This window comes from Oryx dammah, unplaced genomic scaffold (assembly GCF_014754425.2).
Source record: "Oryx dammah isolate SB20612 unplaced genomic scaffold, SCBI_Odam_1.1 HiC_scaffold_20, whole genome shotgun sequence".
NCBI lineage: Eukaryota > Metazoa > Chordata > Mammalia > Artiodactyla > Bovidae > Oryx > Oryx dammah.
Genome location: NW_024070204.1, coordinates 52,644,764 through 52,658,082, shown reverse-complemented (window position 1 = coordinate 52,658,082; position 13,319 = coordinate 52,644,764). Strand labels below are relative to the sequence as shown.

Genomic DNA, 13,319 nt, shown 5'->3' with positions numbered 1-13,319 from the left:
GGCTCAGCAGTCTGACCTAACAACATAACTGAATACTAATCTTCTTTTCCAAAATGGCAGTTTCTTGTATCAACATCAGAATTTGGATGATTCTTGAATAGGGTGAATGAGACAGCATAGCAGCCTTTACTTAGACTTCACATGCACTCATTCTTCACATGCTCCCTGGAATCTGTTGAGTTGTGTAGCTTGCGATAAGTTGGCATACTGAGGAAGAAACAAGACATAAAGGAAGCACAGAAGATCATGGGAGCAAGAAAGAGTGTTTTGGAAAATTGACTGGCTTGTTGTGTATAGTATTAAAAGCTGAGATCTTAGACTATGGGCCAAATGTGTCCATAAATACATCTGGTTTAACCTGTGTGTTTTAAAAAGAAAATTTAATATAATTAATTGTAGAATGTTAAGAAATGGGAAATTTACGTAAGAATTTATGATTTGGTTTCATTAAAGAATTGGAAAATCTGGCAGCTTGGGATCTTGAATTTTCAGTAGTAGAAGCTGCTTATAGCTGTGTAATGAGTGCCTCCACTAGAGGGAGCCAGTGTTTTAGGGACATGAATTCCCATTTACCAAGACTCCAGGGCTCCCTGTTGTTCTCAGATGGTGACAAGTTCACTTGACCCCTTTTGCTGCTCATTTATTCCGTTTTTCTGCTCCTATAGGCAGGTGGGCTTGTGGCTCCCAATTTATGTGCTAATAGTCCAGAAGGCTGCACAGCCCTTTGCTGTTCCTTTTCTCGTAGAGGTGAAATTTAGAAAGTGCCATTGGAATTCACTAGACTGGTTATCTCGGAGGAGGCAATGGCAACCCATTCCAGTACTCTTGCCTGGAAAATCCCATGGATGGAGGAGCCTGGTAGGCTGCAGTCCATGGGGTCGCTAGGAGTCGGACACGACTGAGCAACTTCACTTTGACTTTTAACTTTCATGCATTGGAGAAGGAAATGGCAACCCACTCCAGTGTTCTTGCCTGGAGAATCCCAGGAACGGGGGAGCCTGGTGGGCTGCCGTCTATGGGATCGCACAGAGTCGGACATGACTGAAGCAACTTAGCAGCAGACTGGTTATCTAACTCCTGGTGGCTCAGTTGGTAAAGTCTGCCTGCAGTGCGGGAGACCCAGGTTTGATCTCTGGTTCGGGAAGATCCCTGGAGAAAGAAATGGCAACCCGCTTCCGTATTCTTGCCTGGAGAATTCCGTGGACGGAGGAGCCTGGTGGGCTACAGTCCATGGGGTCACAAAGAGTCTGATGCTACAGAGTAACTAACTTTCACTTTCAGGCTACATGTGATCATCTAGCTCAAAGGCTGAGATCTCCACCTGTGTTGTTTAGTCTAGAAATATCCATGAAGTTAGGTTTTCTTCTTTTTGATTCTTGTATATAGTGACTTGTAGAGATCCTCTGGAGCTGTGTGCCATCTCTTTTTGTCCCCATGCTTCAGATGGTCTCAGGGTCCTTATACCATGGTAATCCTTAGGGAAAAACAGTTCTTTTTTTCAGAGAGTGCCTATTTGGTGCACTTGACTAGAGAGAGGGGCTCTTGCCCACGTCAGTCCAAAGTTCTTGCTGGTGCTCTCTGCTGTCAGGTCCCAGGGCTTATGGCCTGAGCTTTTGAAATTGCCAATGGGCCAAGTAAGCATACTGAATCACCTCCAAATGTAATGACTACTGTTAGGTCAAGACTGTTGGAATAAAGTGAGTTAGGTAGTTCTTAAAGATAGAAATTTAGGCAATGCCTAGACATTCACTGGCTGTAACTAAACACATACATTATTTATAAGTATACTAGTAATCATCAGAATAATTGACAAAACTTGGGGAAAAATTAAGACCTTTTTTAGACTATTCAGCAGGATTTAATTCCAGCTGGATTAGAGAATTAAATTTTTAAAATGCAAATCTAAAATAGTTGATATTTATCTGATGTTGGGTTGGGTGAAAGACTTTCTAATCATAAAAGCTAAAGAACTCCTAAAAGTGTTATAGCAGTTTGGGACACTTTTGTCTGAAAGGGGGCGTCATCTTGTTTGTGCATGACTCTGTATTTGCCTTTAAGCCAGTTCACAAAGGCAACTTGCTTGCTTTTCCTAAAAGTCTCTGGAGGAATAGTCTCACTTACTGTGTCTCTTTTTAGGCAGAGAGTTCTTTTTTTTTTTTTTTTTTTTTTAACTTTTTATTTTATATTGGAGTATAGCTGATTAACAGTGTTGTGATAGTCTCAGGCTGACAGCCAAGGGACTCAGTCATACATATACATGTATCCACTCTCCCCAAACTCCCCTTCCCATCCCCACTGCCACATAACATTTGTAGGCAGGGAGTTCTTACCAATTGGTGTATAGATTGAATTCTTACAGCTTAGAATAAACCATTTCCTTTTTATACCTCTTCTCAGTGGAAATGAAACTGTAACTTTATATTCTTTTGGTTGTTGGAAAACTACAGTGAACCCTTCTCAAGTCTCTTGTATTCTCTGGCTGAACAGATATGGTCCACTGACTTTTTAGAAACTCCAGCCCTTCTCAAAAGTATATAAATTTCACTTCCATTTTGACGCTCCCATAAGGAATAGCTTACTGTATATGTTAATGGAATGATTAGGTCTACTTTGCAAAAATGAAAATTTGTGTTCCTAATGATTTGAAAATAGAAATCTAATATCATCTTTGGAGAGTGGGAAGGAGGGTGACAAAGATAGGTGTCACATAAAGCACTGGAGAATTCTGAACCTGTCACTTGGTCATTATGGCCAAAAGCATCACCTAACTTCTAAAACATAGAACATTACAAATTCTCATTGATTTTTATTTTATTACTTTCGTAAGGAGCAGTTGGGTTTCTTTTATTCACTTATCCTTCCTTAGTTCAGCTAAATAACAGAATGTTTCTCTGATTGAAAAAAGTCTCAGATGAATTGCTTAAGTAATTTGGTGACTAGTTTATTTTTTCATTATTTTATTCTTATTTCACCAATGGAAACATAAAGCTCAGGTAACTTATTGGTTTGTTGACCTAGTTATACCCACTCTGGTAAATTACTCTTCTTTTCTGGGCCTATTTTCTCATTGTGATAAATAGGAATAATGCCTATCATACTTATGGGTAGGAAAACATGGAACTTAAAGTGATGGGTAACACATTTTCTATTGGGTATTTTTTGTTTCATTTTGAAAACTACAAAGTATTGGAACAATGCATAAGTTGAGATAGGATAATCATATGTTGCTGTCTAGCCATGTCTTCTCTCAAATGATAGGAAGATTTTTTTATGTAAAACTATTTGTGATAGAGCTTTATAGTCTATAATTAGGATAAGCACTATTATATCATTCTGAAGTGGCAGTAACAAGTTACCTCTGAGGCTCTAGAAGGCCCTTGTTATTTTCTCAAGAGGAGGATTCAGTGATTTTGTGATGATGAGATTTTAGAAATAATGAAAGATGAAAAAAATTACTTTTAGTTTTTATTTAGTAAAATGAGATGAGTCCAAAGAATAAAATAGCTAAAGCATTGAAACTCTTTTGAACCTTAAACAAAAATCAAGAAGCTCTTTGAAATCAGTGAGTACTTCAAGTACTTGTTGAAGATGTCTCAAGTTCAACTGTAGACTGTCATGGATATTTGAAAGCTAAATTCTCTTGCAAAAAGACTAGGTAATGGTTAGCAATGAGAAAGAAGTTAGGAAATAGAAACAGACAGCTCAAATGAAAGAGTTTTTGGAAATTTGAGTGTTCCTACATGTATTTGAACTAAGAAAAGCAATACAGAGCACTCCAAGATTCAAAGGCAGAACTGAAAATGTTGACATTTGAACAGATTGAAAAATAATGTCCTTGGGACAAGATGTCCAGAAGGACTTAAATATTACAGAAATATCAAATCTTCTCTTTGATCACATCTGTAGCACTTCATGGATCACCTACCCATGAGGATTTTCAGTTCTTATCTTAAACTCAGATCTACCTCCTAAATTCGAGACTAGAATATCTATTTGACTTCTGACTGTGTATTCCTGGATATTTGTTATATGAAGACTTCAGTTCAGATTTAGTAGTTCATAGGCCATTGGAGAAGGCAGCGGCACCCCACTCCAGTACTCTTGCCTGGAAAATCCCATGGACGGAGGAGCCTGGTAGGCTGTAGTCCATGGGGACATGAAGAGTCGGACACGACTGAGCGACTTCACTTTCACTTTTCACTTTCATGCATTGGAGAAGGAAATGGCAACCCACTCCAGTGTTCTTGCCTGGGGAATCCCAGGGACTGGGGAGCCTGTTGGGCTGCTGTCTATGGGGTCGCACAGAGTCAGACACGACTGAAGTGACTTAGCAGCAGCAGCAGCAGCAGGCCATTGTTTCAGAAACTATCATTTTGGATAGGAATTCTATATAGTAGAACAGCATTTTAAAAAAAACAGATAAATCCATAGAATAGTGTATAAAATGTCAGAATGCACTGTATATAATAAGAATAGGCATGTTTATAAACTTTTTTGTTTTAAATACCTATGTATTTGTATATATATTATTGTGATAGATGTATTTCTTAATTTTAGTTGTAGTAAAACATTTTTGGAAAAAACTACTCTAAAATTTCATCTCTACCTACCTACATAGTAAGATGATTGTGGGGACTTATGTGAGGTTCCCACAATCTTATCTGATTGTCCCCACAGTGTGAAGACTTCTCAGAAAATATTGTTCAGATATTATTGGTATTAATAGATAGCTGTGAAAAATGCTTGCCTTTTATACATGGTCCATCCTTTACACATTTAAAAAATCACATGATTTGTCCTTTACATTTAGATAAAAATAACCTTTTACCTATGGCTCATATTTTATAGGGTTATATTCAGATTTTCATCCCTAATCTTTGTGGGAGGGGAACTGGCAGTCGTTTTTATTTTGAAACCAGCTTTCATTTTGAATTCTCAAGAAAATGGTTTTCTGGACCCTCTTGTAAAAGAGCTAGTTTCAAATATAGCTTCATTGAGAAATTCTCTGTTCTTTTCATTCTCTAATCCTTGCCTTAAGTTGAAGAATGCCATTTTATTTGTCTGTTTATTGAATATTTGTGGATATTTTTTGAACCAACATTTCTGTTTCTATGAATTTATCCTTAGGAAGTAATTGGCTGGTAGACTCAAATTCTTCTCTATTACTGACTAGCTGTAATTTGGACAAATAATATAATCTTTTAAGCCTCATTTTCCTTTATATGTAAATAAAAATTATAATAGTATCTACCTCATAGAGATTATTGTAAAATTAAATGGGATACTATTAGAGTTTAGAACACTATTAGATTCATAATAAAATGCTTAATAAATGTTAGCTATTTTCATCATCTTTATAAATTAGGTTTATCATTATGAATGTTAGTTGTTCTTAGTTTTCATTTCAATTAAAAAATTTTTTAATTTGAATATAATTACAATGTTGTGTTAGTTTCTGCTGTACAACAATGTGACTCAGTTGTATGTGTACATATATCCCCTCCCTCTTGAATGTCCCTCCCTCCCCTGCAACCCACCCCTCTAGGTCATCATGGAGCACCTTGCTGGGCTCCCTTTCCTTGTTTAGCAGCTTCCCTCTAGCTGCTCTGTACACGGCAGTGTATGCATGGCAGTGCTCCTCTCCTAATTCATTCTGCCTTCTCCTTCCCTGCTGTGTTCACAAGTCCATTCTCCATTCCGTTTGCATCTCTATTCCTGCCCTATGTTAATATGTATGTAGAGTATGGTATTAAGTAGAGAGTGAAATCTTTTAATTGATAATAATTGCTGACCATTCACTTTTAATAACAAATTAAAACCAAGTTGGACTTATTGAGAGGAAGTTGTTAATTATATATTTAAGGGATTCACAGGTTTGAATCTTACCTATGAGAAAAGTCTAAAGGTCTTAACTACTTTGGGCTTTGGTTTTCTTGTTTGCAAAATGGGGCAATATTTCCTATGTTACAGGATAGTCAAAATGATTAAATGTGAACAGATAAAATTGCTTCAGTTCAGTTCAGTCACTCAGTCGTGTCCGACTCTGCGACCCCATGAATCGCAGCACGCCAGGCCTCCCTGTCCATCACCAACTCCCGGAGTTCACTCAGACTCACGTCTGTCGAGTCTGTGATGCCATCCAGCCATCTCATCCTCGGTCGTCCCCTTCTCCTCCTGCCCCCAATCCCTCCCAGCATCAAAGTCTTTTCCAATGAGTCAACTCTTTGCATGAGGTGGCCAAAGTACTGGAGTTTCAGCTTTACCACCATTCCTTGCAAAGAAATCCCAGGGCTGATCTCCTTCAGAATGGACTGGTTGGATCTCCTTGCAGTCCAAGGGACTCTCAAGAGTCTTCTCCAACACCACAGTTCAAAAGCATCAATTTTTCGGCGCTCAGCCTTCTTCACAGTCCAACTCTCACATCCATACATGACCATAGGAAAAACCATAGCCTTGACTAGACGGACCTTGGTCGGCAAAGTAATATCTTTGCTTTTGAATATGCTATCTATGTTGGTCATAACTTTTCTTCCAAAGAGTAAGCGTCTTTTAATTTCATGGCTGCAATCACCATCTGCAGTGATTTTGGAGCCCCCCAAAATAAAGTCTGACACTGTTTCCACTGTTTCCCCATCTATTTCCCATGAAGTGATGGGACCGGATGCCATGATCTTCGTTTTCTGAATGTTGAGCTTTAAGGCAACTTTTTCACTCTCCACTTTCACTTTCATCAAGAGGCTTTTTAGTTCCTCTTCACTTTCTGCAATAAGGGTGGTGTCATCTGCATATCTGAGGTTATTGATATCTCTCCCAGCAATCTGGATACCAGCTTGTGCTTCCTCCAGCCCAGCGTTTCTCATGATGTACTCTGCATAGAAGTTAAATAAGCAGGGTGACAATATACAGCCTTGACATACTCCTTTTCCTATTGGGAGCCAGTCTGTTGTTCCATGTCCAGTTCTAACTGTTGCTTCCTGACCTGCATATAGGTTTCTCAAGAGGCAGGTCATAGTAACTGGGGCCAAGGAGGCATTCAGGAATGTTCAGTCTTCCAAGATAGGGGAGCAGAATTTTCAAAATCTCATTTGATTGTTAAACAGACAAAATAGTGTTGTAACTGATCTCCCAAGTATTTTCAGTCAGTTAATATACTAAATTTAGCACCTCTAGTGTTCTAGGTATTAGAGCAGAAAATAAAAATTATATACTTGCCAGACAAACTGGAAAATTCTTCAAGAGATGGGAATACCAGACCACCTTACCTGCCTTCTGAGAAACCTGTATGAAGTTCAGGAAGCAACTGTTAGAACTGGATGTGGAACAACAGACTGGTTCAAAATTAGTTCAAAATTAGCTAAAAGCTGAGCGCCAAAGAATTGGTGCTTTTGAACTGTGATGTTGGAGAAGACTCTTGAGAGTCCTTTGGACTGCAAGGAGATAAAACAAGTTAATGCTCGAGGAAATCAACCTGAATATTCATCGGAAGGACTGATGCTGAAGCTGAAACTGCAATACTTTGGCTACCTGATGCGAAGAACTGACTCATTTGAAAAGACCCTGATGCTGGGAAAGATTGAAGGCAGTGAGAAGGGGATGACAGAGGACACAATGGTTGGATGGCATCACTGACTCAGTGGACATGAATTTGAACAAGCTCTAGGAGTTGGTGGTGAAGGACAGGGAAGCTTGGCATGCTGCAGTCCACTGGATCGTGAAGGGTGAGACACGACTGAGCAACTGAACTGAACTGATACTTAACAGAATCAAGCCTTGAAGTGTATGAAGTCTTCTTGAATTATGTATTTAATTTTAATAAACATACAGGTATTCTCTTGTACATTGTAAATAAAAAGAGTATTGTTCAAAATTTTGGACACACTTTTATAGTATTGTTTTTGTAACCTTCACAATACCCCTGTGAGACTGGTATTAGTATTATTGCCATTTCCAGATGAGGAAAATCTCAGTGGACCATAAAAGAAGTTGAGTAGTTTTTCCAAAGTCATTTGGTTCTATATCATTTACCATTCTCCTTGCATCTCCACTTTCCTAATGTTGAGTATATAAATGACATGACTTTTGGCCACCTGATGTGAAGAGCTGACTCATTTGAAAAGACCCTGATGCTGGGAAAGATTGAGGGCAGGAGGAGAAGGGGACGACAGAGGATGAGATGGTTGGATGGCAGCACCGTCTCAATGGACATGGGTTTGGGTGGACTCCAGGAGTTGGTGATGGACAGGGAGGCCTGGTGTGCTGCGGTTCATGGGTTCACAAAGAGTTGGACACGACTGAGCAACTGAACTGAACTGAATGTTTTGAATAATTTCTTCAACTTGTTCAAGCTCTAGCTTCTCCACTTAAAAGCTGTGTGACTTGGCCTTAGTGCAGTATGACTGGTGTCCTAATAAAAAGAGGAGATTAATTTTGGACACAGACTGAGGGTTGACATGGAGGTCAGAACAAGAAAGCAGCCATCTGTAAGCTACAGAGAGAGGCCTCAGGAGAAACTATACCTACTGAAACCTTGATCATAGTTTCTAGCCTCCAAAACTGTGAGAGAAAAAATTCTGTTGGTTAAGCCACCCAGTCTGTGATATATTGTTATGGCAGCACTAGCAAACTAATATAAAGCAGTTATATAGAGAAAAAGCTCCACGACTCTGCATGGGAATCTCCTTGAATGTGTTGCTGAATACACAGTAAGCTGTGCATCTCTAGGGTGATAGTCCTCAAAATAGGGCAAATCATAACCACAATGAGAGACCACTTAACACCCACTAGGATGGCTATATAAAAAAGATGGTTAACAAGAATTAATGAGAATGTAGAGAAATTGGAACCGTCGTATATTACAGGTGGGAATATAAAATGGCAGAGCCATTTTGTAAAACAGTTCTGTAGCTCCTTAAAAAGGTAATCATAGACTTACCATGTGATTCAACAGTTTCACCATTAGGCACATACCCAAGGCAATTGAAAGTATATGTCAACTACAACTTGTACATGAATGTTCATAGCAGCATTACTCAGTAAAAAAAAAAAAAAAAAGTCCATCAAATGATAAATATAAAAAAAAGCAGTATATTTATACAATGGTCTATTGTTGAACCATCAAAAGGAATGAAGTACTGTTAACATGCTACAATGTGGGTGAATCTTGAAAACATTCTCAGTGAAAAAAGCCAGACCCAAAAAATCACATATTGTATGATTCCATTTATATGAAATATTCAGAACAGGCAAATCTATAGAGACAGAGATTAGTGACTTCCAGGGACTGAGGGGAGGAGAAAATGAGGAGTAACTGCTAATAGGTATGGAGATTTCTTTTTGCAGTGACAAAAACATTCTAGAATTAAGATGGTGGTAATGGGCATAATTTAGTGGATATACCAAAACCCATTGAATTGTATATGTGTGTGTTTTTTTTTAAAGATAATCTCGTAAAAAAAGAACAAAGAAGAAAGAACCAAATTGGACTTTAGGAGTTAAAAAGACTAGGGGTAGAGGGAATTAAACTGAATATAGCCCCATGACATATAGGATAATATCAAGTAGTCCAATTACAGGACTTCCCTGGTGTCTTAGATAGTAAAGAATCTGCCTGCAATCCATGAGACCCAGTAGACTTGGGTTTGATCCTTGGGTTGGGAAGATCCCCTGGAGGAGGGCATAGCAATCCACTCCAGTATTCTTGCCTGGAGAATCCCATGGACGGAGGAGCCTAGTGGGCTACAGTCATAGGGTTGCACAGAGTTGGACATGACTGAAGCGACTTGGCACAGCACAGTCTAATACACATGTATTTGGAATCCTGGGGGAGGGGTTCCTTCAGAATGGCTCATGTAGCCTTTTGCCATGTCCCAAGCATTCTTGAAGCACTTTATTTTTACCACTACAGGCTCAACGTTTACTTTCTGTCACCAACCCTGGAATCAGCCATTTCTTTAAGAATTCTTGGTTTCTTTTTGTAGAGAATGATACTTATAAGCCAAGATCTAGTGCCAAATGTAGGAAATGGCAACCCACTCCAGTGTTCTTACCTGAAGAATCCCAGGGACGGGGGAGCCTGGTGGACTGCCGTCTCTAGGGTCGCACAGAGTCAGACATGGCTGAAGCGACTTAGCAGCAGCAGCAGCAGCAGCAGCAGTGCCAAATGTACTCATTGTTTTTGGTGGTATTGTGCATAGAAAGAAAACATTCTCAAATAGCACTTTAGAAAGTAACCCTGCAGGACTTCCATGGTGGTCCAGTGAAGTCCAGTGAAGAATCTGCCTGCCTATGCAGAGGACTCGGGTTCAGTCACTGCTCTGGGAGGAGTCCACATGCTGCGGGGCAACAGAGCCCATAAGCTGCAGCTACTGAAGGGTGCTGTAGAGCCCGAGCTCTGCTGCAAGAGAAGTGACTGCAATGAGAAACCCATGCACCACAACGAAGACCCAGCACGGCAGAAAGAAAGTAACCCTGCAATTTAATTTCTAAATTTTCACCAAAAGTACTGTTTGGAATGAGGGTGGTATAATAGACATCCATGTGCTCGCCACCCTGACCCGGTACATTTTGCAAGGTTGCAAAGATATCCATGTATTTCTGTGTATCTTGAAGCAGAATCACTAAGTTGTTTGATATTCATGTCTTTACTGGTTGTAGCAAATTGCTTTCCAGAGTTGTTCTGGCAATTTACACATCTATTCGTGATATTTGATTGTTTCCTTATCAATCCTTTAATTTTATTAATCTGATGGGTATGAAAAGGCATCTTCTTACTGTTTATTGGTCATGTGGGTTTCTTCTTGAGTAAAATTTTTTTTTCTATCTTTAATTTTTTTCTTTTGGTTGTTCTTTTTTGTCATTCTAAAAATACATTCTAGGTACTAATCCTAAAGTCTGGTAAATACAATTTCATAGTCTGTGACGACTTGTCTTTTGATTGTAATCACAAGGTAAAAAGCTTTTATGCTTTACTTTGGTCAGATTAATTTGTATCAAGAAATCTTACAAGGAATAGATGAGATCATGGGGTGAATGAAATGAACCACCACCTACCACACCAGGGGCCTTCTTGCCTTCTGAAGATCATGTTGTGTATATGGTGGGCTTGGAAGGGAATCCTTTATTATGAGCTTCTTCCAGAATACCAATCGATCAATTCCAACATGTACAGCTCTGAATTAGACTGACTGAAAGCAGCACTTGACAAGAAGTGTCCAGAATTAGTCAAAAGAAAATGCATAATCTTCCATCAGGAAAACACAAGACTTCCTGTTTCTATGATGACCAGGCAAAAACTGTTACAGTTGGCTGGGAAGTTCTGATTCATCCATCATATTCACCAGATATTGCATCTTTGGATTTCCATTTCTTTTGGTCTTTACAAAATTCTCTTAATGGCAAAAATTTCAATTCCCTGGTAGACTATAAAAGGCATCTGGAACAGGTTTTTGCTCAAAAAGATAAAAAGTTTTGGGAAGATGGGATTATGATGTTGCCTGAAAAAATGGCAGAAGGTAGTGGAACAAAATGGCAAATACGTTGTTCAGTAAAGTTCTTGGTGAAAATGAGAAGTGTGTCTTTTATTTTTACTTAAAAACCAAAGGAACATTTTGGCTAACCCAATATCTATATCTGTTTCTACATACACACATACCTTCTTTATCTATTCATCCATTGATGGGCACTTCGATTGACATTGGAATGGAACAGGGGAGCATGCATCTTTTATAAATTAGTGTTTTTGTTTTATTCAGATAAATACTCTAGAGTGGAATTGTAAGATCATATGATAGTTCTGTTTTTTAATTTTTGAGAGTATCTTCTCCCATTCCGTAATTGGAATTTTCATTTTGTTGATAGTTTTCTTCACTGTACAGAGGCCTTTTAATTTGATGTAGTCCCATTTGTCTAATTTGGTTTTGTTTTTTTGGAGATACACCCCTTCAAATATAATAAAGACTAATGTCAAAGAGCATACTGCTTATTTTCTTCTAGAATTTTATGGTTTCAGGTCTCACATTTTAGTCTTTAGTTGATTTTGAATTTATTTTTATGCATAGTATGAGAGAGTACTCCAGTTTGATTCTTTTGCATTAAGTTGTCCAATTTTCCCAGAAACAATTATTGAAGTGGCTGTCTTTTCCCCATTGTGTGTTCATGCCTCCTTTATTGTAGATTAATTGCCCATATAAGTGTGGTTCATTTCTAGGCTCTCTGTTCTGTTCCATTGAGCTGTGTGTCTGTTTTTGTTCTAGTACCATACTGTTTTGATGACTGAAGCTTTGTAGTATTGTTTGAAATCAGGGTATACGATACCTCCAGCTTTGTTGTTTCTTCTCAAGATTGTTTGAGGCATTCAGAGTCTTATGTGTTTCCATAAAAATTTCCTCTCTAACCTTGTTTCTGACTTGAATATTCTTTGCACTCTGCTCTGTCTTCACACTACTCTCATTGCTGTTCCTCAAACACTCCAAACATATTCCCTTGTCATAATCTTGGTAATTGCTATTTCCTTCACCTTGAAAATTTGTCTCTGTGATATTTACCAGGCTTGCTCTCATTTTCTTTGGATCTCTGCTCAAATGTCCTTAGAGAGTAACCACCAAAACTCTTGGAGTACTTTCCCATCATTCTGCAGCTCCTTTTCCTTTTTAACTTTTCTTCCCACCCAAAGTTCTTAGTCTAGCATTCAAGACCTTCCAAGATCTCATCTCTGCCGACCTTTTTAGCTTACTTTCTACTGGGCTTTCACAGCCTATGCTACTGTCCTGTTGAGTGACTTATAGTTTCCCTGATATGCCCCTTGCAGATGTTTCTTGCAGTGCCCCTCACATTTTGCTACTTCGTGGGCCTCTACTTCTCACGGTGCACAAGCTCTTCAAAGAGAGCTAGGATTGTTCCTGGCATGTTGTTTGTGGCCAGTAAATATCTGCTGAATGTAAAAGGTGATTTGGTCTCTTAAGTCAGAGACTAGTTGGAACTTGAAAGGGTTGGATATGGACCAATACATTGGTGAAAGCAATTTCATCTCTTTAGAAGGCTTGAATATGGACAAATACGATAGAAGAGAACATAGTATTAGAATACCCTAGTAGCAAAATCATACTGGCTGAGGAGGGTTGACATGTAACACAATTGAATCAGCACACTTAGCTAGAAAAAATAGCTTAATTGGGAGGAAGGATTATTTGACAGGTGTTATTTAGAAGTAGAGTCTTTGGCAGTGGAATGATCCCAAGAGCATTAGTCCTGTTATTTAGTCCATGAGAGTCAGGAAATATGGTGACTCTGCTCATCATAAGGAAATAGTACAAAAGGGGAGA

General features: G+C 38.7%; 1 protein-coding gene across 1 annotated transcript in view; it reads left to right on the top strand.

Moving 5' to 3' along the window:
* DEPDC1B (DEP domain containing 1B) overlaps nucleotides 1-13,319 on the top strand; it is a 100,207-nt gene that overhangs the window by 68,651 nt on the left and 18,237 nt on the right. The gene's annotated exons all lie outside the window — the stretch shown is intronic.